The sequence below is a fragment of the Anguilla anguilla genome, chromosome 2, assembly GCF_013347855.1.
Source record: "Anguilla anguilla isolate fAngAng1 chromosome 2, fAngAng1.pri, whole genome shotgun sequence".
NCBI classification, from domain to species: Eukaryota; Metazoa; Chordata; class Actinopteri; order Anguilliformes; family Anguillidae; genus Anguilla; species Anguilla anguilla.
The window spans coordinates 18,921,892-18,942,879 of record NC_049202.1 but is presented as its reverse complement, the minus strand read 5'-3'; the positions used below and the strand labels follow the sequence as shown (position 1 = coordinate 18,942,879).

General features: G+C 46.8%; 1 protein-coding gene across 2 annotated transcripts in view; it reads left to right on the top strand.

Annotated features, from left to right (window-relative positions):
* The first annotated feature begins 1,000 nt into the window (after positions 1-1,000).
* LOC118220994 (bone morphogenetic protein receptor type-1A-like) overlaps positions 1,001-20,988 on the top strand; it is a 37,865-nt gene continuing 17,877 nt past the window's right edge. Inside the window, exons 1-2 of one of the 2 annotated variants that reach the window (XM_035405530.1) lie at positions 1,001-1,368; positions 11,767-11,888. The gene's annotated coding sequence lies outside the window, so the exon portion shown is untranslated. Of the gene's footprint in view, positions 1,369-1,771; positions 1,791-11,766; positions 11,889-20,988 lie in introns of those variants that run through there. The other variant, XM_035405531.1, reaches the window with a different exon arrangement.

The following is a 20,988-nucleotide window of genomic DNA, read 5'->3' as shown; positions in this document are numbered from 1 at the left end:
ATGGTGCCCCATCCTTTATGTAGAATTCCAGACACAGGCATATTCTATACTATGGCGGATTGAAGTTGTGCTGCCAGCTTGTGGTGGCCCAGCGCTATATTAAATGCCTTCATAGTGGTTTCAAATTGACTTCAAATTGTTATATTTTAGTCATATTTATATTTATATATTATATTTATGTTATTTATAGTGTTGCACCACTAGAGGGAGACTGAGAATTAGAATTCAGCAGGTTGCTATGGGGCAGTCTATGAAAATCAATGAAAATCCGAAAAAGCATGGGAGGCTGTGTAGCACAGTTCGAAGGGCAGCTGACTCTCAACCTGGTAATACCTGTCACATAACTCTAACAATGTCGAAGAATTATCTCTGGTGCTATCTGGATCTATATAACGATGTGAATTACTAAAATAAGCGCATACAGTATGGCAGTGAATATTTGTCATAAGCTGTAACGTGACTGTAACTGGTGTCTTCAAAAAAAGAAATTGTGGGGGGGGGGAGAGATCTTTATGTGAACCTATCGTGACACGATCTCTTTCGTTTCTTCCTACATTTACCACTTTCTGTGGAAAAAAATAGGTTTAGGAAAACAACGTTAAAAGTGACTCGGAAAATAAGACCAGCTGGCGTTTAATGTAGGCCAAGCTGTTTTCACAGATCCAAGTGCATTCAGTATTTAAATCGGTGGCATCACTTTTTTTAACGGAGAACGTAGGCTGTCTGGTTTCATTGACGGGGGAGCTGTTAAATCTACAGTACATTGCCATGATAAATTGAAATTTATCTGCTATGTGGTAGGCTGAGTTTAAGGCATGACTAGATGTGTTTCCATGGAAATAACTGAATGTGAAATTTGCATCGTGAAACCTGAAAGTCCAGGTTGTTGCACAATATATATTTTTTAATTAGCCAGCTACCTCATCAATCTCCCTTCTTTAAATACCCCACCAAGCACCCCCGTGGTCATTTTATAGCCTATGGGTCAGTAGGTGGCGTATCGTGGCTGTAGCGACAATTCCCTCCCATCCCCTTGGCTCCTATCTCGCGCTATCTGCTCGGTAAGAGTCCGGGGCGCTAGGACTGCACTGATTGGAGGGGTCGGGACACAGTTGATCACGTTTATGCGTTTGGTTGGAATGTTCCCCCTGCAAGAGGCACAGCCACGAAAGTGAGAGAAAGAAAGCAAGATACGGTGGAACACAGCACTTCTTTAAGCTCCCCCATACAACATTTTCCATGGGAATTATCTGTCGTTGCTACAGTTGTATGTACATTTCCAAGTTGCAACAATACAAATATTTGGCTTGTAAGACAGCTAAGTTTGGAGAACGGATTTAAAAACGAATAGGCTATTGCACTAGAAAGGTGAGTGGGAATTCCGGATCTTTAACTTACGTATTTTCTTTCCGGTTGAGGGGGAAAGTTTGTGTGGGCTAACAAAAAGTTGACCAAATGTTGCGTTTACATTTTAATGACTTCTTGTTTGTATTCTTTTGTGTATTTTTGAGGTACTGGGTATGTCTTTTTATGAGAATCGAATTGCGGGTGAATAATTGGGTAGTTGGCGTTACGCTAACTACCAGCTAACTTAGTTGAATAGCCGAAGTTAGCCGTCTGTCGTTGATCTGGAACAAAGTCAGAATTTAAGTGACCCAAGGCTGGAGTTAATGTATCCTCTTTATTTTAATTTTACATTTACCTTTGTCTTGTTTGCGGAAAAATTGTGACGTTGCATAATGTGCTGGTAGCAGTAATAAGTCGACGTTCGCTAGAAGCTGGAGCCAGAGGTAGGCGAAGTTTGTACGAGCAAAATAGTCGCGGCAAAACTAGTTAATTTACAGGCTCCTAATATCAATGTGCTTGCAAGCCGTATGATGTGACAAGCTTAAGGTTTAAGGCAGTGCTTTATCCATGTAGCCAGTTAAACGATACAAGTACGACTAGTTAATTTAATGCGTGGTTCTATTTAATTGGTTTGCATTTCTTTAGAGCCTTCTAGTGAATAAATGCTGATTATCACTCTAAGCTAAAGGTAACGAATTTTTTATGTTTTCATTGCCCGACGTTATTTTTTTTTATGTTAGTGCAACATTTTGCTCGAAACTAATAATATTGGTTGATTGAAACTTAAAATTTCCAAATATTCTGGCGAGCCGCTGTAAATGAGGGAAAAAAGCTTAGTTATTTTTAGTGACGCTCCCTGTTTTGCCACGTTTTGGTTTCTTCGAAGGAACTGAAGCGTCTTTGTAATTTATTATCAATCAATACCGAGACACTGTGACTGTGATCCCAGAAGCCTCTGAAACACCGCAAGTGGAGTTTTAAAAGCAGTAAATGTGTCACCCGTTGTTGTAGTTCAAAGCATTTTTTTAAATGCGAAACTCCAATTTTTGGTTTATGGAGCATGAAGTGTCTTTGTAGTTTCTAACGTTTTTAAACTGTGTGAAGTTTTATATTTTAATGCTGGCACATTTTATGTATGCTCAGGTATGCATTTGTAACGTAAGCCCATCCTAAAATTGTGGTTTTCTTATTAATTCAGCCGTGCATATAGTAATACGTTTTGCAAATGGAAAATCTGGTGCCAACACGCAGAAGTAGCCTATATTTAAAGTATTTGCATTTATGATCCTTAAAGAGTCCAGTGAAGCAACAGAAAAAATATGTTTGTATTAATGAGCATGCAAGTCATTGTACATTTTGCCATATATCATCCACTGAATGGGAAAATGTAGCAGGTCCTTCAAACCTCAGTCAACTGACAAGATATTTTTGATACTTTGAATGAACTTGTTGTGTTTTCAACCTTCTAAATTGTTTGCAACTTAGTTTCCACAAGTTTTAAAACACTTTATTTGAAGTCCATTTGGGCAGGAATGTCAGTGAAAACTTGAAGCGGTTGTAGAAATTTGAGTAATCTTTTTATATGAAATGTTTAAAATACAGGCTTGTAAGTGTGCTTCTCCATTAGGCTACATTGTACAGGCAGCAAACATCAGAGACCCATGCAAAGTATTGTTTGGTTAAGACTGGACAGCAGTGGCTTCTATGATTTTTCACAGCAAATAAAAGCGCTTTGCGATTGCTTGTTCTCTTCGCAGTTCAGAAAGTGAGAGTGAGGTGATCGGTAAGCTGAGATCCTTCTTCAGTTTTGTCAATGCAAACCAGCCCAAACGGCCCAAGAAGACTTAGTCTGAGGCCTGCATCAGGCCTGTTTGTTCAAAGAGTAAAAGTTCCACCACGTTTCAAACGTGCCACTCGCTCAGACTGCTCTGATGGGTTGTCTGGGTGATCTCACTTTTTTTTGGCTGAGACAGCAGTGATTCACTATCACCTGCTGTAAAAGGGTCAGGGCTGTTTGTGCGTAAGACCTCCACGCTGAGATAAAAGAAAGAGGAGGCGTGCATGTTTCAGCCGTAAGGTACGCACTTTCAGAGGTCTAAGTTCCATGGCTGTTACCGGTGAGGAAATCCATACAAGAGAGAGAGAGTTTAGTTACTATGACGGTACATTCTTCTACTTTTTGAGAGGGAAAAAAGAATATTGGTCACAGCTCTACTAGAAGTCCCCAGACTTATGACCTTTCTATGTAATGCTAGTGCTTTTAGTCCCGTCCCCCCACCAAAAAAAAAAAACAGCAGGATAATAGTTTGTGGTATACAGTTTACATTTTTAAAAAATGTTTTTCCCTTCCCTGTTTTTGTCAGAATTACTCTCCACTGGCACAAAAGGGGGAGAAATGTGCCAAGTCACAGTGTGGACCGATGACACAGTTTGAGCCGTGCCGAATTAGTCATGTTTTTCAAACCGGCCTTGGCGGTTGCCTCTCGCAGTCGCTCGCCGGCCTGTGCTCAGGTAATTGCGGTCGGCGTGCATGACGTGGTTGGAACAGCCAGAGGCGCAGACTTCCTGTGGGTTTGTTTTGAAGGCTCGTCCCCCCCCCCCTCTTTCGCCTTCTGCCGCTTGACAAACGAACGCTCTCTGGAGTCTTTCAAGTGCAGCGCAAGGGGGCCGGCGTTCCAGCAGTCCCTCAAGTCAACGGCAATGCAGGGAAAACGAGGGAAACTTTGGGGTTGGGGGCAGGAGGGGGGGGAATGGTTGGACGGTGTCCGGGGGGGGGGGGGGGGGGGGGGGTGGAGTGGTGGTTGCTGCGATTACAGGCAAAATAAATTTGATTTCCTCTGTAAACGCTGCGATTTATCCCCCTCCCCCCCCCCCCACACACACACACACCATTATCAAAAGAAAAGAAAATCAGAATCTGTGTTTTTTTCCCCCCCCCCCACCTTTCCGGGCCATATGCCGCCGTCTCCCCAGCAGGCCTGCAGAATGGTGTTTGGAGTACAGAGCTGGGGGGAGGGATTGAGTTGCCTCAGAGGCCACTCTTTTGGGGGTGGAGCGGGCGGATCGTGTTTCAGCTCCTGAGGTTCTCTGTCTGCTCTCTGCTCTCCGGCTGCAGACGCCGTGGCTGAGCCTCTGCTCACCGCCTGGATGGCTAGAGCTCTCTGGGGGCTTAAAGAAAGAAAAACGCTTATATTTGAGGCCCCCCCCCCCCCCCCCCCTTAAAGAAAGAAAAACGCTTATATTTGAGGCCCCCCCCCCCCCCCCCTTCTTAGTCTAATACAGAGGCCCCTCACACACGTCTTTGGAAGGGGAGCTGGCAGACTGGCCGTAGCCCTCCTTACATGGCGCAAACACGCCTGCATCCAGCGCCAGCCATGCGGGTTGCGTCTGAGAAACACGGCCCTTTCCACGCTAACCGCCAACAGCGGAGCCCTCGAGCTGCGCCGGAGCCCCCATTCACCTCGGCTCAGAGCCGTTCCCGCCCCGCGCAAGCCACAGCTCTTTCAGCCCTCTGTTTGTGAAACGAGTCCATTCACAGAAATAATGGCGGTTAATTTGTCAGCCCGAACAATACGGCGGCGGCCCTCAAAGTCTGACACGGCGATGCGACGGGGCCCGCGCGGCTACTTCACTAGAGCAGCGGCGCTCTGTCTGCTTCGTGTGTATCCCGGAACACTCAGCTTAACCTGGCGCAATGTAGACTGAGCCGTTTCACGTAGCAATATGTAAGGAACTATTTTAAGAGACAATTGCAGGGATGGAATGGGCCCTCCCACTGCGCGTGCAGTTTGAGCCGCTGTTGGCGGAAGCAGGATAATGGACCGCCAACCAGCGGGTTCCGCTCTCTGCACGCCAATTTAAAAACCCGGGGCTCTTACGCCATCCATGATTTCACCATCACGAGGGGTGCGAGAGTCCGTCAGAGGGAGCGAGTGTGACATCGAGGTGGCCTTATGTTTGTGCTCCCATCCATCCCCCTCTTTATTGGAATACAGTAAAGACATTTTCTCACAATCTTTTTTTCAAATGCACAGTCTCTGTAATAATTCTGCGTTGCTGTGTTATTGAAGTACTGTGAATAATGTGAACAGTGAATAAGTGCCTGGTACTGATGGGATGCACCTTGAAAAGTAGGTTTTTTTAAAAATTTGAAGCCTGTGGTCTAGAACTCATCCAATTGCTCATCCAATTACAGCACTGCAGTGTCAGCAGTTCTGAATGAGCAGCAGGTGTAGGCCTGTAGTTTCAGACCGTGTATTTGTAACATGTAACAACACTTGTTTTACGTCAACTATCTTGGTTACATCAACACTGAGCAGTTTGGTGTAAATATGTAACATATTTAGTTTAGCAAGTGTCATCACAATAGGCGCTGAATTGAATGAAAACAGTTTTGGGTTTTTAAGCAGTTGGGAGTAAATGGCTAGTTAGCTATCCAAAATGGAAGACGTGCTGTGAGACTATTTTGACCCGTTTTAATACTAAATTACGCAAGTGGCAACAGACCTTGCATAACTCTAGCTTGCTACTTGACTAGAAGGAGATGGACTAGAATGAGTATCTGTTTGGTTAGGGTTTGGGCAATTAGCTGAAATCATTTAGTAAACTTTCCATTGTATTGTGAGCCGATGTTTACAGGTCACAGTTATTGTTTTCCAGTTATTAGCCTGACCCTGTTTTTCCAGGGAAATGGCACCTCTCTTGCTAATAACCTTTAATTTCGAATGCAAAGTGTCTAATAAAAATAAGCGAATGGTCGTGTTTTAATTATTTGTGTGCATGGTATTAACAGGATAATCCATAGCCAGATGTGCGGCTAGCCTATATGATTTTAATGCACTCCGCATAGGGTGGTTCTTTGCCTCTGCATAACATAACATAAATCATAACACAAAAGTAACATGCATTGTAAAATGTGTATATATTTAGGCAAAATAATGATACTCTTCACAACTAGGCCTATATACTGTATCCTAAAATAAAGAATCACAATACTATATCAGCCTTTCCCCCTTGCTGATGCCCAAGTGCATAATGGGGAAAATGGAATCAAGGTGTAATGTGCAGCATTATTTAATTAAAAAAAAAAATAACTTTGTTAAAATATCTCTCTGCCATGTGAAGTAGGCAATATGGGCCAAATCCAGCATTTTAATTTTTCCTGGGAATTGTGCCAAGCACACCTAACATGCCAGTGTGAGTGTGTGGGCTTTTCCCTCTGCAAGGCTTGGGGCGCTAGCTCTCTGTACACTACATCCTGGGACTACAGTTCCCACACTCCCAGTGTACAGTGTGGGCTGATCACATGACTGCGCACCGTATGTGGGGGTGGGATTCCAGCCCTCTCCCTGCGCTCGAGTCAGCCAGGTGTTGGTGATGTGTGTGTGTGTGTGTGTGTGTGTGTGTGTTTAGTGTTTTTTTTCCCTGGCTCGGGAATGCAGTCTTAGTTTACGGCGGGCTGGCGCCAGGGCCAGCAAGTCGCCGTGGAGATGTGGAGCTCTCACCACCGCCTCAGACTGGGCCGAGCGAAGTGGCGGGGGCTGAGCCGAGGGCTCTGATTGGCTGAAAGCGCCTGTGAAAACAGCCGAGCCTCGGTACCTTGCCGTGTCAGCCGCCGGCCAGGTACTGAGAGCTAATCACGAGAGCTCGCGCGCTGGCCGTCCGCCCGGCTGGAAAAGTAAACACAGGCGTGCAACGGGAGTAATAAGCAAGTGCAGGCAACTGACAGCTCGCCTTGGCTTCGGGGCTGCTCTCTCGAGCTGTCTCTCTTCCTTTCGTCTCACTCTACTCCTTTCTTTTCTCAATTGCACACTCCTCCCATTGCTGTCTCCTGTCTTTATTTTTGTGTGTGTGTCTGTATGCATTTGTCTGTGTGTGTGCGTCTGTATGTATATCTGTGTGTGTGTGTATATATATATCTGTGTGTGTGTGTGTCTGTGTGTGTGTGTGAAGAAGGCCAGCTGCAGGAAATAATGTCTGCCTTCAGCTGCCTACATAATGTCTCCTCAAAATGTCCCGTCCTTTCATATTTCCTCCTTATATTCTTTCTAACCACCCTAATTCACACTGTCACTCTCTCTCCTCTGCCCTCCCCCTCCACACTCGCTCTTTCTGTGTCACCTTCCCTCACCCTCAGGTGCCCACACCCTGCACACAAGCGAACCCCCCCCCCCCCCCCCCCCCCTCCTGTGCACACAGCCAGCACAGTAAGCCAGTATTTATCCCAGCGATGCAGAGCAGACTGGGTGTAGGCCCGTCTGTTGGCCCCGCAGCCGGGAGGTCCCCCAGTGGAAACGTGAAATGTGTAACATGCACCAGATGTGACTGCTGCACATCTGGGAAACGCGTTGAGGTCCGATAATTAACGCGCGCGGAGCGCCGTGTCCTGCGGTGTGCGTGTTGAGGTCGTGGAGTCTCACACACGCTGGACCCAGGGGAGAGGTGGAGTAGATTGAGGTTCCCCTAGAGGAAAGGAATTTCGGCGAATGTGGACAGAGTGCACTCATGCCGTAAAAAGCTCTGGAAAGCAGAGTGCAAATACAGATACGCAGTTTTAAAGTCTCTTGCCAGAGAATAACATGATATTTTATGGGTATGTATTTAGGTACAGTGCAGTGTGTATGTCTTCGGACAGTGACATTTTTTCTTGTTTTGGCTCTGTACTCCAACACTGTATAAAAAATGGCTGTAATTCCAAAATGAGTCACTGGATATGTATGTGAATACCCTCAAATTAAAGCTGACAGTCAGCTGACTTCAGCCTCATATCCATTGTTTCATTTCAAATCCTGTCTGCTGGAGTACAGAGCCAAAACAACAAAGATTGTGTCACTGTCCAAATGCTTACGGACCGCACTGTGCATACGTAATTGCAACCAAGAGGCACAATCCGGTAATCCAGTTTAAATTGCACTAAGTTCTCCAAGAACCAGATCACATGTTGAGGAGAACAGACCATTCAGCCTGTCTAGCCATGTCATTTGCTTACCGTCTAGATAGCATCTAGCACTGTGCCAAACCTGGTCTTTAATGTCCTTAGGTGCTCTGCTTCTACTATGAGTCTGGATAGGATAATTATTGCAAGCATTAACTTTCAGTGTTGGGGGAAAGGTATCCTAGAATCAGTGTCTTGCATCGATAGAGCTTCACTTAATATGGCCTCCGTCATCCATTTTATTGAAGTGTCTAACACTAGAGTATTACATTGTAACCATGTAGACTGTATTCAAAATAACTTTTTTAAAGTTATCTAATCTTTTTTAAGCTTGATTGAAATAAAATTGAAAAAATTTAAATTTCACCAGTGAAAATGAATCAATACTCTTTATTTGTGATACATGTTATACCAGGGAAATGGGAGCTAACTGTGTACCCACAAGGTTTACCATGATCAAGTATAAACCGCTATGGTGCACAACTGGTGATGTACACAGGGAGGGAAGGGGAAGACCGAAAAGGGCAGAGGAAATCAAAAGCCTACATTACGTAGTAGGCTGGGCCTACATATTGGCCTACCTTTCTTTCAAGGATGGTCTCGCCCAACCTGACTTCACATTGCTCAGTCCAACGCTTCACATTTTGCGGGATGTTCGACCTCTGAATGTTTTTGCTGTGTTCACATTTGCCTTGTTCACGGGTTCTCCGCCTGTGATTCTAACCCGCAGACTTCCGGTTCAGAGGCACAAATCTTCGATTTTTCTCTGGACGTTACGGCGTGTGCCAGAAGCCCTGTAAAGAGTGCGTGTAGCTGAGTTACCCCGGCCTTCCTTCTCCACCTTTTAATTACACGTAGAGACCGTTGACTGTTCACTTCAATCACGTTCGCTGCCCTCACCAGGCTCCTACAGGGTTTCATGTGCACCGGTGCCGTCCTGTTGGTTTTGCTAAACCCCCTGGAATTAACTTGAGCAATGGAGTCTTCAGATGCCTGATCTCTACTTCCTACAACAGTCCCTGCTCGCTGTCTTTCTTTCTGAAGCCAACACACACACACACAGACACTTCACTCGAATATTCTTCTTTGGTACTTGTGTGTTGTATATTTTTTTGCCTGCTGTACGGTTGTTCTACGTTCTGTGCATGCGTGTGTTTGCTTTCTCGCCTGTCATACGTTAGAGAAAATGGTTGCACAACCGGCTCCATACTAACAGACAATGGCCTGGCTGTTTGGTTAAGGCAGTGCAGCATGTAGGTGTGTGGAATGACGGGGTAGTCCTCTCTTGGTAAGTGTTTGGGAGAATTTGTGTCTGACCTTGCCTGTGCATACTGGTGGGATTACAGGCTTTCTGAGGATCAACATTGTAGAAGAGGACTGATGACTCTTTTTCATTTCTTGTTTTTGTTGTTTTTCGTGAAATGCGTATTGAAAATCATGTATCAGTGGGTTAAATTGGCTTTTCACATGTGTTGCTATCCAGTTCAGTTTAAAAATGTAAATGTAAAAATGTAAAATTGTTTTTTTGATGATTTATGTTTAAAATTGTTGGCTGGTTTGATCGCGTTTGTTGGTTAGATTTTGTTGAGTGTCATTTTCTTGAAGGTCACATCACCAATATGTTGCTGTGATTTTATCAATAATGTCTGACAAAAGAGTGTTTAGGTAGTGTTTTGTCTTTGATGTAAAAGTTTACCGTTGTCAGGGGGTTTTCCCTCCTTGTCAGGTGTGAAAAATGTGGGTGGCAGTTCACTTTTGATCTGGGTCGAGGGGGAGCACTCCTTGAGTGTCCTGGGCAAGCGTCAAGACGTCTCTCAGGTTGGTGAGTGGTGACGGAATGTCTGATCTTATGGACTCTCGCTCTGCTGCCTAACCCCCTCCCCCCCATTGGTCAGTTGCCCTGACTTTGCCAGCCCGGTAGCCTGAGATGTGCTTTTAATTGGGCTACGTTCTCCTTAACACATTGGTTTGGAAGACATGCTGCAAGTCTAATTTCACACCAGCCGAATGTTCTTTCCTGTAAAACCACCAATGGAAAGCAGAGAATGAGTGGGCTAATTAACATAGAGCGCATTGAAAGCATCACCATGGGGAGCCTGCGTGGGGCCGTCCAGGGTGCTTTCTCTGGGCTTTTCATGGCTCAGAATGACAGGGACGGGACTTTATTCACGGTCATGTGATCGGATTTACCACATCTTGGGGGTAATGCGTATTAGCCTATCCTTTTTTAGCGGCCATTAATGATCAGATGATGACTGTACTGTCTTTTGACGTGCTGTAGCTTTGCGGTCTTCAGTAATGCTGCCATTGCAGTTACGCATGGTAGGAATCCACCGGGCACAGCGCTTGCGCTTACAATGGTTTTTCATGCCAGCACGGGCAGAATTCAGTCAAGTCGGCCGCCTCAGAATTCTCTGCGCAGGAAAATCCCTGTTTCTGCGTTGTGCCCCCCTCTCTGATTGTGACCTTTTCTGCTTTCCTCCATCTGAACAAATTAAAAAAATACATAATGGAGCAGGGACTCTCCACTCTTGTTTTTATGAATCAATAAAATGCCTTGATGGCCTGTGTAGCTATAGCCATTACTGAATGTGTATTCAGGGAGGGCTGTGTCTAAATTTATACGTGCGTGCGTGTGTTGTGTAATGTTCGATAAGACTTCTGGCTCATCTCATCATTCTCTCTGTCTCACAGTGTTCCTGCAGTAGTTTTTCACCCCCATACAGAGCTGGCCTCTTGCGCAGGTCGAGACTGATAAGACCATTGATTGCCATTGATAAAAGGCATTTTAAAAGGCTCCAGATGCATTGTAAATAATTCATGGCTGGCTCACAGGCTTTTAGCTATGCAACATCATTATCCCGAGTACTGTAATAACGCTGCAATGTTTCGTGCATATTCATTTGACATTTATTTCCTTTTAAAACGGAAAGCAAGGGCAATGCGAAATTTGAGGGAAGTCATTTCATGCGTAGTGCTTTGTCTGTACGCTGTGAGCACATCTGGACGTTTTGACCCATAACCTCTGTAAAACTCGTTTTTGAAACTACCGTTCTAAACAAGATAAATGCAGCTCCTACTGCTTGCCACTCCTGATACCCTTGTGTTTAGGGGGGAAGGTCATCCTTTTTTATTTTATGTTGCCTAGCAACCACAGGCATTGATTTATTACCATTTTGTTTTAAAGGTACATGCCTTTCTGTAAATGGTAGGCTATCTTGTGGATTCAACCATTTAAACCAGTTTAAACACGCACTGTCTTTGGCAGAGCTGAGAATCTCACCCCAGTAGACTTCTGGTCATTACTGGCTGTTGGCACTGCCGAGATTCGAACCTGCAACCGTAGGGCTCGGCTCGGTCCTGATGAAGTCCTGTCTGTCTGCAGCAATCAACAAGTGGCTCTTGTTCCACGGCCTACTACAGACTGCTTTTACTTCCCCCCCCCTAACAAAACTGTGCTCTCTCCCCTTCCTCTGATCTCTCAGGTTTTTATGGTACTGTGCTGCCTGATCTTCACCGTCCACTGTTGGAATGACATCAATCTGGACGCAGATGAGAGCAACCAGTGCTGTTCCTTCTTCTTGGATGTCTTCGGCTCCTTAATGAGGTAGGACACTCTCTTGCCACATGCGGTCGAGCAGGCAGGAAATTCTGCTGCCTGTACTGCTTCAGCTCGCAATGAGTAGACTCCAACTGTTTCATTGGTGGTCTTCTATGTTTGTTATTTGGCCCCCACACACCTGGCAAGCCAGTAAGAAGGAGGATACTTGTACCTCCCTCCAACACATAGGCTAACCCTCCCATATCCTACAAATGCATGGATGGTCAGGTAGGGTTCAGACATGGACCTGTCCTTTTGGGACCGTTTTTTCTACTGCATTATCATCAACCACTTTTGAGATAGATATGGAGCCTGAGCTTCAGAGGAACTTCCGGCGTGAGCCTGTATGCCCCTGGAATTCAGATTGAATGCCAAGTACTCTACTGTCTTGGTTGGATGAAAGTATGGATTTCCATACACTCTCTGGGCCTTGCGTTTTACCAGGGCTATGTCACTCTAGCTCTGAACATAGCCAAAGATGCATCACAATGTGCTCTCACAAGCTCCTCTAGATGGCCAAACGTCTGTATGAGCGTGTCTGGTCAGGGGATTTCTGGGCGACGACACCAATGTTTTCCATCTGAAGCATTTGTGATGCGTCCCCAGCATTGCTTTATTTTTTTCAGTTTTCCTGTGTTTTTTTTGTTTTTGCGAGGGACTGGAAAGTTTAGACGGGGGGTAGGTGGCGGTGTGCACGCATCCACGCGCTTGGTTCCCACTGGGCAGAAGAGCGCTAGACGGCGTACGCGCTCGGGAGTGTTTACAGAGCCAGCGCTGCTGGGGCGGAGCGAGTGGGCCCATCTCGTTCAATCACAGCCACATGTTTTCCGAGTCTGACTGGCTTCACGCGCCAGACTGACTCCATCAGCACTGCACCTATGGGAAGATCTGACACACGCCAGCTCTCTCGCTCTCTCTTTATCTGCTTTTCTCCACTCTCCGCCCCCCCATCCCCCTCTGTCAAGGATGCAATCAGGCTCTATTAGCCTGACAGGAGTTATTCAGTCTTTTATCTCCCCCCTTCCCTCCCTCCCTCTGTCTCTCGCTCCCTCTCTCCTGCCCGTTTTGACACATGCATGCACGCACATACAGCGCACAGAAACACACAACAGTGATGTGTAATTCAAGTGACTCAGTGAAGTTCACTATGCCTCAGCATTGTTTATTGTGACTCAGTGTAGTTCACTCTGCCTCAGCATTGTTTACTGTGGCTCAGTGTAGCTCATCCTGCCTTAGCATGGTTTACTGTGGCTCAGTGTAGCTCATCCTGCCTTAGCATTGTTTACTGAGTCTCAGTGTAGCTAACTCTGCCTCAGCATTGTTTACTGTGACTCAGTATAGCACACTCTGCCTCAGCATTGTTTACAGTGACTCAGTGTAGCTCAGAGGCCCTCAGCCTTGTTTACTGTGGCTCAGTATAGTTCACTCTGCCTCAGCATTGTTTACTGTGACTCAGTGTAGCTCAGAGGCCCTCAGCATTGTTTACTGTGGCTCAGTATAGCTCACTCTGCCTCAGCCTTGTTTACTGTGGCTCAGTGTAGCTCACTGCCTCAGCCTTGTTTACTGTGGCTCAGTGTAGCTCACTCTGCCTCAGCATTGTTTACTGTGGCTCAGTGTAGCTCACTCTGCCTCAGCATTGTTTACTGTGACTCAGTGTAGCTCACCCTGCCTCAGCATTGTTTACTGTGACTCAGTGTAGCTCAGAGGCCCTCAGTCTTGTTTACTGTGGCTCAGTGTAGCTCAGAGGCCCTCAGCATTGTTTACTGTGACTCAGTGTAGCTCACTCTGCCTCAGCCTTGTTTACTGGAGCTCAGTGTAGCTCATTCTGCCTCAGCATTGTTTACTGTGACACTGTGTAGCTCACTCGGCCTCAGCATTGTTTGATGTGCCCCAGCGTGCCTGTTTTATTTCCCAGTCAGACTCTTGGGGATGGTGGAACACCTGCTGGGCCAGAGTATCCAGAGGCCGTTTGACACTAGAGGCTGATTTGGACTGAAGCTCGGAATGTGTTTTTACAAAAGTTGTTTTTTTTGTTTGTTTGCCATTCTAATTAGTCAGAATGTTAATGGCACCCCCCAGAAACAGTCCTACTCTCTCTACCAGAGGGTGTTTATACCTTTGTTTTCTTGCTGTTTTCTCACTAATAAATTGCATGCATTTTGAATGGGCTGGTCTTCCCCCTATAGAGCTGGGGCCAGGCTGGCTCGTTCTAGCCCTTTCCACATTGCAGAGCTAGAACCAGCCTCATTCCCCCACACTGTATGCGCTCACCCCGTCCGGGGGAGGAACATGATGTGAACATTAGTTCCCAGGAATGTGACCGCAGAGAAGAATAGTGTAGCTGAATTGGCCCCTCTTCTGACCACACCCCCAACCCCCCTCACTGAATCCCACCCATTTACGGCCCCTTCATGGCTGCTCTGGAAGGGGGGAGGCGTGTCTTCCTGTGTATATTTGTGTTTTTGTTTTGGATTTTGAGTTGTGAGTCAGCATGCCAAACCTTTGAATTCATGGCAGAGTTTACATCAGGGTGCTGATATGGAGGGCCCTCTCTCTGTCTCTCTCTCTCTTTGTTTCACTTTTTATTTTGTTTGGCTGTTTTGTTTGTTAGACTTCAGTACTTTCATAAAAGATGGTAACAGTAGTGTTCTATAATGTAGTTCTGAGCTTCTCCATTCAGCCCCGTGTGTGCGGGTTGCTTGTGTGTGCGGGTGTGTGTGTGTGTGTGTCTGTGCTGATGTGTGTGTGCAGGTGTGTGTGTGTGTGTGTGTGTGTGTGTGTGTGTTTGTGCTAATGTGTGTGTGTGTGTGTGTGTGTGTGTTTGTGCTAATGTGTGTGTGTGTGTGTGTGTTTGTGTGCTTGTGCTAATGTGTGTGTGTGTGTGTGTGTGTGTGCAGGTGTGTGTGCTTGTGCTAATGTGTGTGTGTGTGTGTGTTTGTGCTAATGTGTGTGTGCGGGTGTATGTGTGTGAGTGTTTGTGTGTGTGTGTGTGGGTGTGTGTGTGTGTGTGTGTTTGTGCTAATGTGTGTGTGCGGGTGTATGTGTGTGAGTGTTTGTGTGTGTGTGTGTGTGTGTGCGGGTGTGTGTGTGTGTGTTTGTGCTAATGTGTGTGTGTGTGTGTGTGTGTCTGTGTGCTAATGTGTGTGTGAGGGTGTGTGTGTGTGTTTGTGCTAGTGTGTGTGTGTGTGTGTTTGTGCTAATGTGTGTGTGCGGGTGTATGTGTGTGAGTGTTTGTGTGTGTGTGTGCGGGTGTGTGTGTGTGTTTGTGCTAATGTGTGTGTGCGGGTGTATGTGTGTGAGTGTTTGTGTGTGTGTGTGTGTGTGTGTTTGTGCTAATGTGTGTGTGCGGGTGTGTGTGTCTGTGTGCTAATGTGTGTGTGTGGGTGTGTGTGTGTGTTTGTGCTAATGTGTGTGTGTGGGCAGGCAGGCAGGCACATGCGCTAGCCAGTCCTTTATGACGTGCTTTGAACAGGCCTCTGAGAGAAGTGTGCTGAGCGATTGTAACCTTTACAGCTGGACCTGGCCCTGCTTGCCAAGGGTGGAGGCTGGAGGCACGGCCTTTGATCAGGGACCGTACCCCCCAATCACCCCCCCCCCCCCACTGCAGTCCTCTGGGTGAGAGGGGGGAGGGTGATGACAGCAAAAACTGTTTACAGCGCTCCACTCCCCAGAACGCAATAGCAGGTAATGGAAAAGCAGCCCACCCTCTCCGAGCCTCCAGCATAGCAACCTCCAGGGAGAGCGAAAGGAGATCTCTGGCACCAGACTGGGGGGGGGGGGGGGTTCACGCCATAAAGAAGTGAAACAGTCTGGCCGAGCAAGAAAGCCCGGCCCGGCCCGGCCCAAAAAAAGTGCACCCCGCAAACGGGGCGGTGCCGGTCAGGTCGAGCGCTGCACCTCGTACGAGTCCCTCCGTTTGCTTCAGCGGGCGGAGAAGGGAGAGGGGGACGCGCGCACTGGAAACCCATCGGTCGCGGTGCGTTCGCACGCTTCCCTCGGCCCTGTCGTACCGCTTACGCTGCTGCGGGCTCGCCGCCTCCTGCCCTTTCACAGAAAACACAGTGTCATATTAGCGCTCGCGTGAACCGCACAGTACCGAGTCCGAGAGCGAAGTACGGCCTTAGTGACGTTCCTGAGCTCCGGCTCGGACGCAGTTTTACATGCTGCCATCAGCGTAATTTTAGAGTGCTGCTCACTTTTTAATTTTTGGTGACGTGTATGAGAAATTAAATGTGAAAGTATTGGCTCGGTGATATAATTTTGTCTTTTTGGTTGTGTACTCTAGCGCATTGGATTTGAAATAAAACATTAAGTGTGAGGTTAAAGAGCAGACTGTCAGCTTTAACCTGAGGGCATTTAGATCTAGGCTATATCAGGTGATCCATGTAGAAATTAAAGCCTTTTTTTATATGTAGTCCCTCTTTTTTGGGGACAAAAAAAATTTGACAAATTATCGTAGTCTGAAATGAAGTTTAGCACTTGGTTGCAAATTCTCTGCATTTAATGTATGCCTGAAGCCGTTTAACTTTATATGTGCCCACATATTTTGTTTTGGTATGTGACACAGTGGGACACATCAGCCTCTCTTCTGTGGGTAGGACGGTATGTTCTTTGCTGTAATTTTTTGGGCCATGCTTCTCGTGATGCAGTAAGAGGAATGTATTGGGGAAAACGTCAGCTAAGCCTCAAAACAATGTGCTTGCATACCATTTCAGCCTGAACCTTTTTCTCTGTTGTTTTTAAAACTGACGTCTGGTTTGGCGTTAGATTAAGGCTCCCCACGCTTTGAGTGTGTGAAAAGAACTTCGACAGGACCATGGCTTTAAGAAAACTGTCTCTGTCCAGACTTCTGTTCAGACCATGTAATGTTCGAAACCTTTTGACTGCAGAATGCTTGGTCTTGGCTTTCTGTGGTAAAAGGTTTTACGCAGGGTTTGTGTCTTTGGGATATTACCGGGTTAATTGACTTGACACAATGAACAGCAAGCATCAGTTAAAGAATCGAGTAATAAACATATTGTCACATGCTGAAGGGGAGGTATTTGTATTTGTAAAATGAACAGTGTCTCATTTTAGGCTACTTTTCGCAGTTGTTGGCCCTATATTTGACAGTTTGGTCGTGGAATGTGTCTTTGTGCCTGAGCCAGTATACACCTAATTGCAGCCAGTAAGAATCCGGTTAAGGGTAAAAGAATCCCAGAATTTTCCAACTGGTCCAGCTGTGGGACTATGATGCCCCTCCCTTCCTCTGAATCGATGGCATGTTGTAGTGCTGTGGAGAACGCATGATATGGGCAGTGGTGTGGGGTTGTATGAAGAGAAGCGGTCTTGTAACTGGAAGGCCGCGTGTTCAGGTCACTTTAGTCCCCCTCAGGAAACGGCACTTAACATTTACTGAGCATTTCAGTCAAAATCGATTGATTCATTCAAATTGGCTAACTGGATATTTAAAGCTGTCGGTCATTGTAAAAATATAAACAGTCATAATTGTGCTTACAATCATTTGCACAAGTGCGCCATTAATGCTAGCTTTTCGCTTTCGATCATAATTATGTTAAAAATCAGTTACAATACTGCTGACACTTTATTTCATAATTGAGAAGGACAGTGCACACCATGTCAACAATTAAATAAATTCCCAAAGTGCCGGAATTGGATAAACTGCTGATTTCCATCTGTTGAACAGACACTACGTAAATTATTTAAAATGTCTGCATGGAAAAGAGTGAAGATTATGCAAACGTGCTCATGTTTATGCTGCTTGGAAAGAAATGTGTGCTGGAGGTCCCCTAGGACAGCGTTGACAATCAATGATATTGTGAGAGAGCTGTTTATATTATAGTGCGTGTCGATTGGCTCGGGCCTGATTATTGTTTGAAGGGCTGACTGCTGTGTGAAATCGAGCTCCAGGTCTGTGTTGGAAGAGGAGTTTTCCTAAGTGGAAATCTGAGAGCAGACGCACTGCTGGGATTACTGGAAAGACTGCAGACTGCAGAACTGATTACTGGCAGGAATTTTTTTTTTTTTTTTTTTTTTTTTTTTGAGGGGTTTGTGTAACCGGGGTGGGGGGATGGAAACTGGCAACCCGGGCCCGTCGACAGACCCGCCAGAGTGTCTCGCGTGCATGCCGGCGCATGTGCCCACGCAAGTCTCCCTGTCAGAACATGCGATGTCAGCGCTACCCCCCCCCCACCCCCATGTCATTTTCATAAACCTAAACAGAAGGTGTGCTTGGAAACACCTTCCAAGAAAACTTTCCACCGTTTTACAGTCTTGCCTACAACCCTCCCCAGTCAATCTCTTCACGATCTTGTTTTTTTTTTTTTTTTCAACATTTTTGTTGAAGGAATGTGACAGCATGAGTTTAAAGGAGGCCAGCGTTTACTGGACGCTGTGTGTGTGTGTGTGTGTGTGTGTGTGTGTGTCCAGTTCTCGGGGTTATTGTCTGCTCCACGCTGGGAAATCAAACAGAGTGCCGGTGCTGAGGCTGGAGGACACACCGCTCACTGTTATGGAATGCAGCTGCGTTTAAAAAGCCTAAATAAACACAAATCAGAGCAGTTGTAGTCAAAACAAAAATAAATCTGTTAGCAATTTTGAAATTGGAGCATGAATCAAAACGGACGTGGTGTTTCACATCATGGAAGGTGCCGGTCCCACCCCCCCACCCCCCCCCCCCAGTCTGCTCTCACACACTTTTTTGATTAGATACTTCTGTGAGGCAAAATGTCCCTGAAGCATTATGCCTGACTGGCTCTTCCATGATTGTGTAGCGGTGAGAGGCCTCTTCGTTCTAGGGGTGGAGCGCTTCTGCCATTTTCTCTGAGCCGAGGGTGTCAAACACCAGGCCTCGAGGGCCTCGGTGTCTGCAGGAATTTGGGGTTTCCTTTCAGTCAGCAGCCAGTTAAGGCCTTGAGAAGACATTGTGTGGACTCTTTAGCCAATACAATGACTTAAATTAATCAGTAGTGCTGAAACACAGTAAGAACCAGCAGACCCTGCAGCCCTCCAGGACTGGAGTTTGACACCCCTGCTCTAAATGATAACTCGTATAAGCTCATTTGGAGTGTTATTTTTTTGAAATATGCGTTTAAAAAAATGAAAGATTGCCAATTTAAATTTTTTCTAAATGTTTAAGAATCTACTGTCGAGTAGACCTACTCCTTTCCTCTTGAAAACTGTCTCCTCCCTGATACCAAAGTCCAGGGGTCAGAAAGTAAAAGTCCTGCCGTGTCCTGATTTCACTAAATAGTTCTACCTTCTGCCTGAATGATTGTGCTAATTGGCAAATCCAGTTGATCGGAACAAAACACCGGGGAGGACTTTTGCTGTCTGAGCCTGGATCTTCTACTTTTTGTCTGTACCCAGAACTTTGGCACGGTTCCATGGAGCGTTGCGCTTTCTTTCCCCTCCCCCCTCCCCCTCACTCCCCATCTCTGGGCCCGCCGAGGCGATGGCTGCGATACAGGAGATACGACTCCGTCCAGCTGGAGTCCCGTTGCTGTTCCTGGACCAGTAGATGCATTCTGGAATGAAGGAAATTGCCGGTCGTCCTTCCGGCGCATCCGGCATTAAACGTTGTCTGGCCGTTGTGAGGAAACCTCATCCAGTTAGAGAGAGAGGGAGAATGAGATTTGTTTTTCGGGATATTTTGACATTCTTAATAAACAAAGTCGAGCCGTCGGCTGGTACACAGGCATAACTCTTCGGTCGTGTCATATGAAGGTCGTCGAGCTTTTGCAGGCCTTGCGTTGCAAGTCCGAGTCCGACGTGAGGAATTAATTTGCAACGCGGCCCCGCCGTGTCTCGCGAATCACAGCTGGCTCCAACGTGCTGCTCCTCGGGTTTCACGCACCCCTGAAAGATTTCGACCCCCCCCCCCCCCATCTGAACAGAGGATCAGAGGGACCCTCTCCTCCCAACTGCCTCCGTCACGCAAGGCTGATCCTCTACAAAGGGCCACTGCACAGCGAATGCTATCTGGGCTCAGATAACAGCGCCCCCTTGCCCCCCTTTGACTTTCCCTTTTAATTAACGGGGGGGACCCCACTGCCGCACAGCGATCAGTTTCCCCATAGGCTCTCCGGCATGGCCCACTTAGGGCGGTGTCTCTATCTTCCATGATCTCGAAGCTAACCCCCCCCCCCCCCACTGCGTTCCCGAAATGAATGAGATTTGTTTTCTGCTCTTGGTGCAGGTTTTTAATTCCCTTTTCAGTAAAACTCAGAATAAGACTGCACAGGGTGAAGTAGCCACTTGCCTATCCTATAGCCACAGTCCAGAGACGGTCACACGGGTTCACCTGCTGTCCATCATAACCAGAGAAGTGTGCGTGTCTCCCAGAGACGAACAACAGGCTCTTAACTTCCTTTCTTCCCTTGAGGTGATTTCTTTCTTGGTGATGCAGTGCTTCCATTTTGTGTGTGGGTCAGCGACCGTGGTCACTTGATTGCCACCACAACATCATGCTAAGGGTCTGGTCGTTTGATGTAGTGAAGCCTTGGTCTCAGTAGAGGGTGGTTGGTCCACATGGGTGGGATGGGCGGAGGCTAACGGGGTAAGGGAGCACTTCCCTTTATCCGCTTCCTGGCCTGGGGGGTTGGGACGGGGCTCTTGGCATGTTGAGGCCCATTCTGCAGGGATAGTCCCCAGGCGTCACACCCGTATAGGTTTCTGACCGTGCTTCTCGTGAGCATGCATTCGCACGCACTGTCCTTAGCTCTGTCCGGGGAGCCACAGACCACACCATTGCTGTGGAGTTTAAAATGTTCTGATCTGAAATTGGGTGATGATGTGCAGCCAAGGTGGCAAGTTTCAAATGACACAGGGTGCCTGCTGGTCCACAGGTTTCTTCCGTCATTGTTGAACTCCCTCTACAACCAACACCCCCCAACTCAAAGAGCAGGCCATTCGCCTGTCTCGTCCTGTTGGATGGAGGAGAGCTTGGACACGGTAGAGTATAAGGATCACCACAGGTCACTGGCCACGGTCCCCCACATGCACCGGCCCTCCCCAAACCTAATTTGGGTGGGGGGGGGGGGGAGACAGGGGCTAAGCACTCATAACTACAGCACGTCCTTGCATAGACATTTCTACTGGGTTTAGT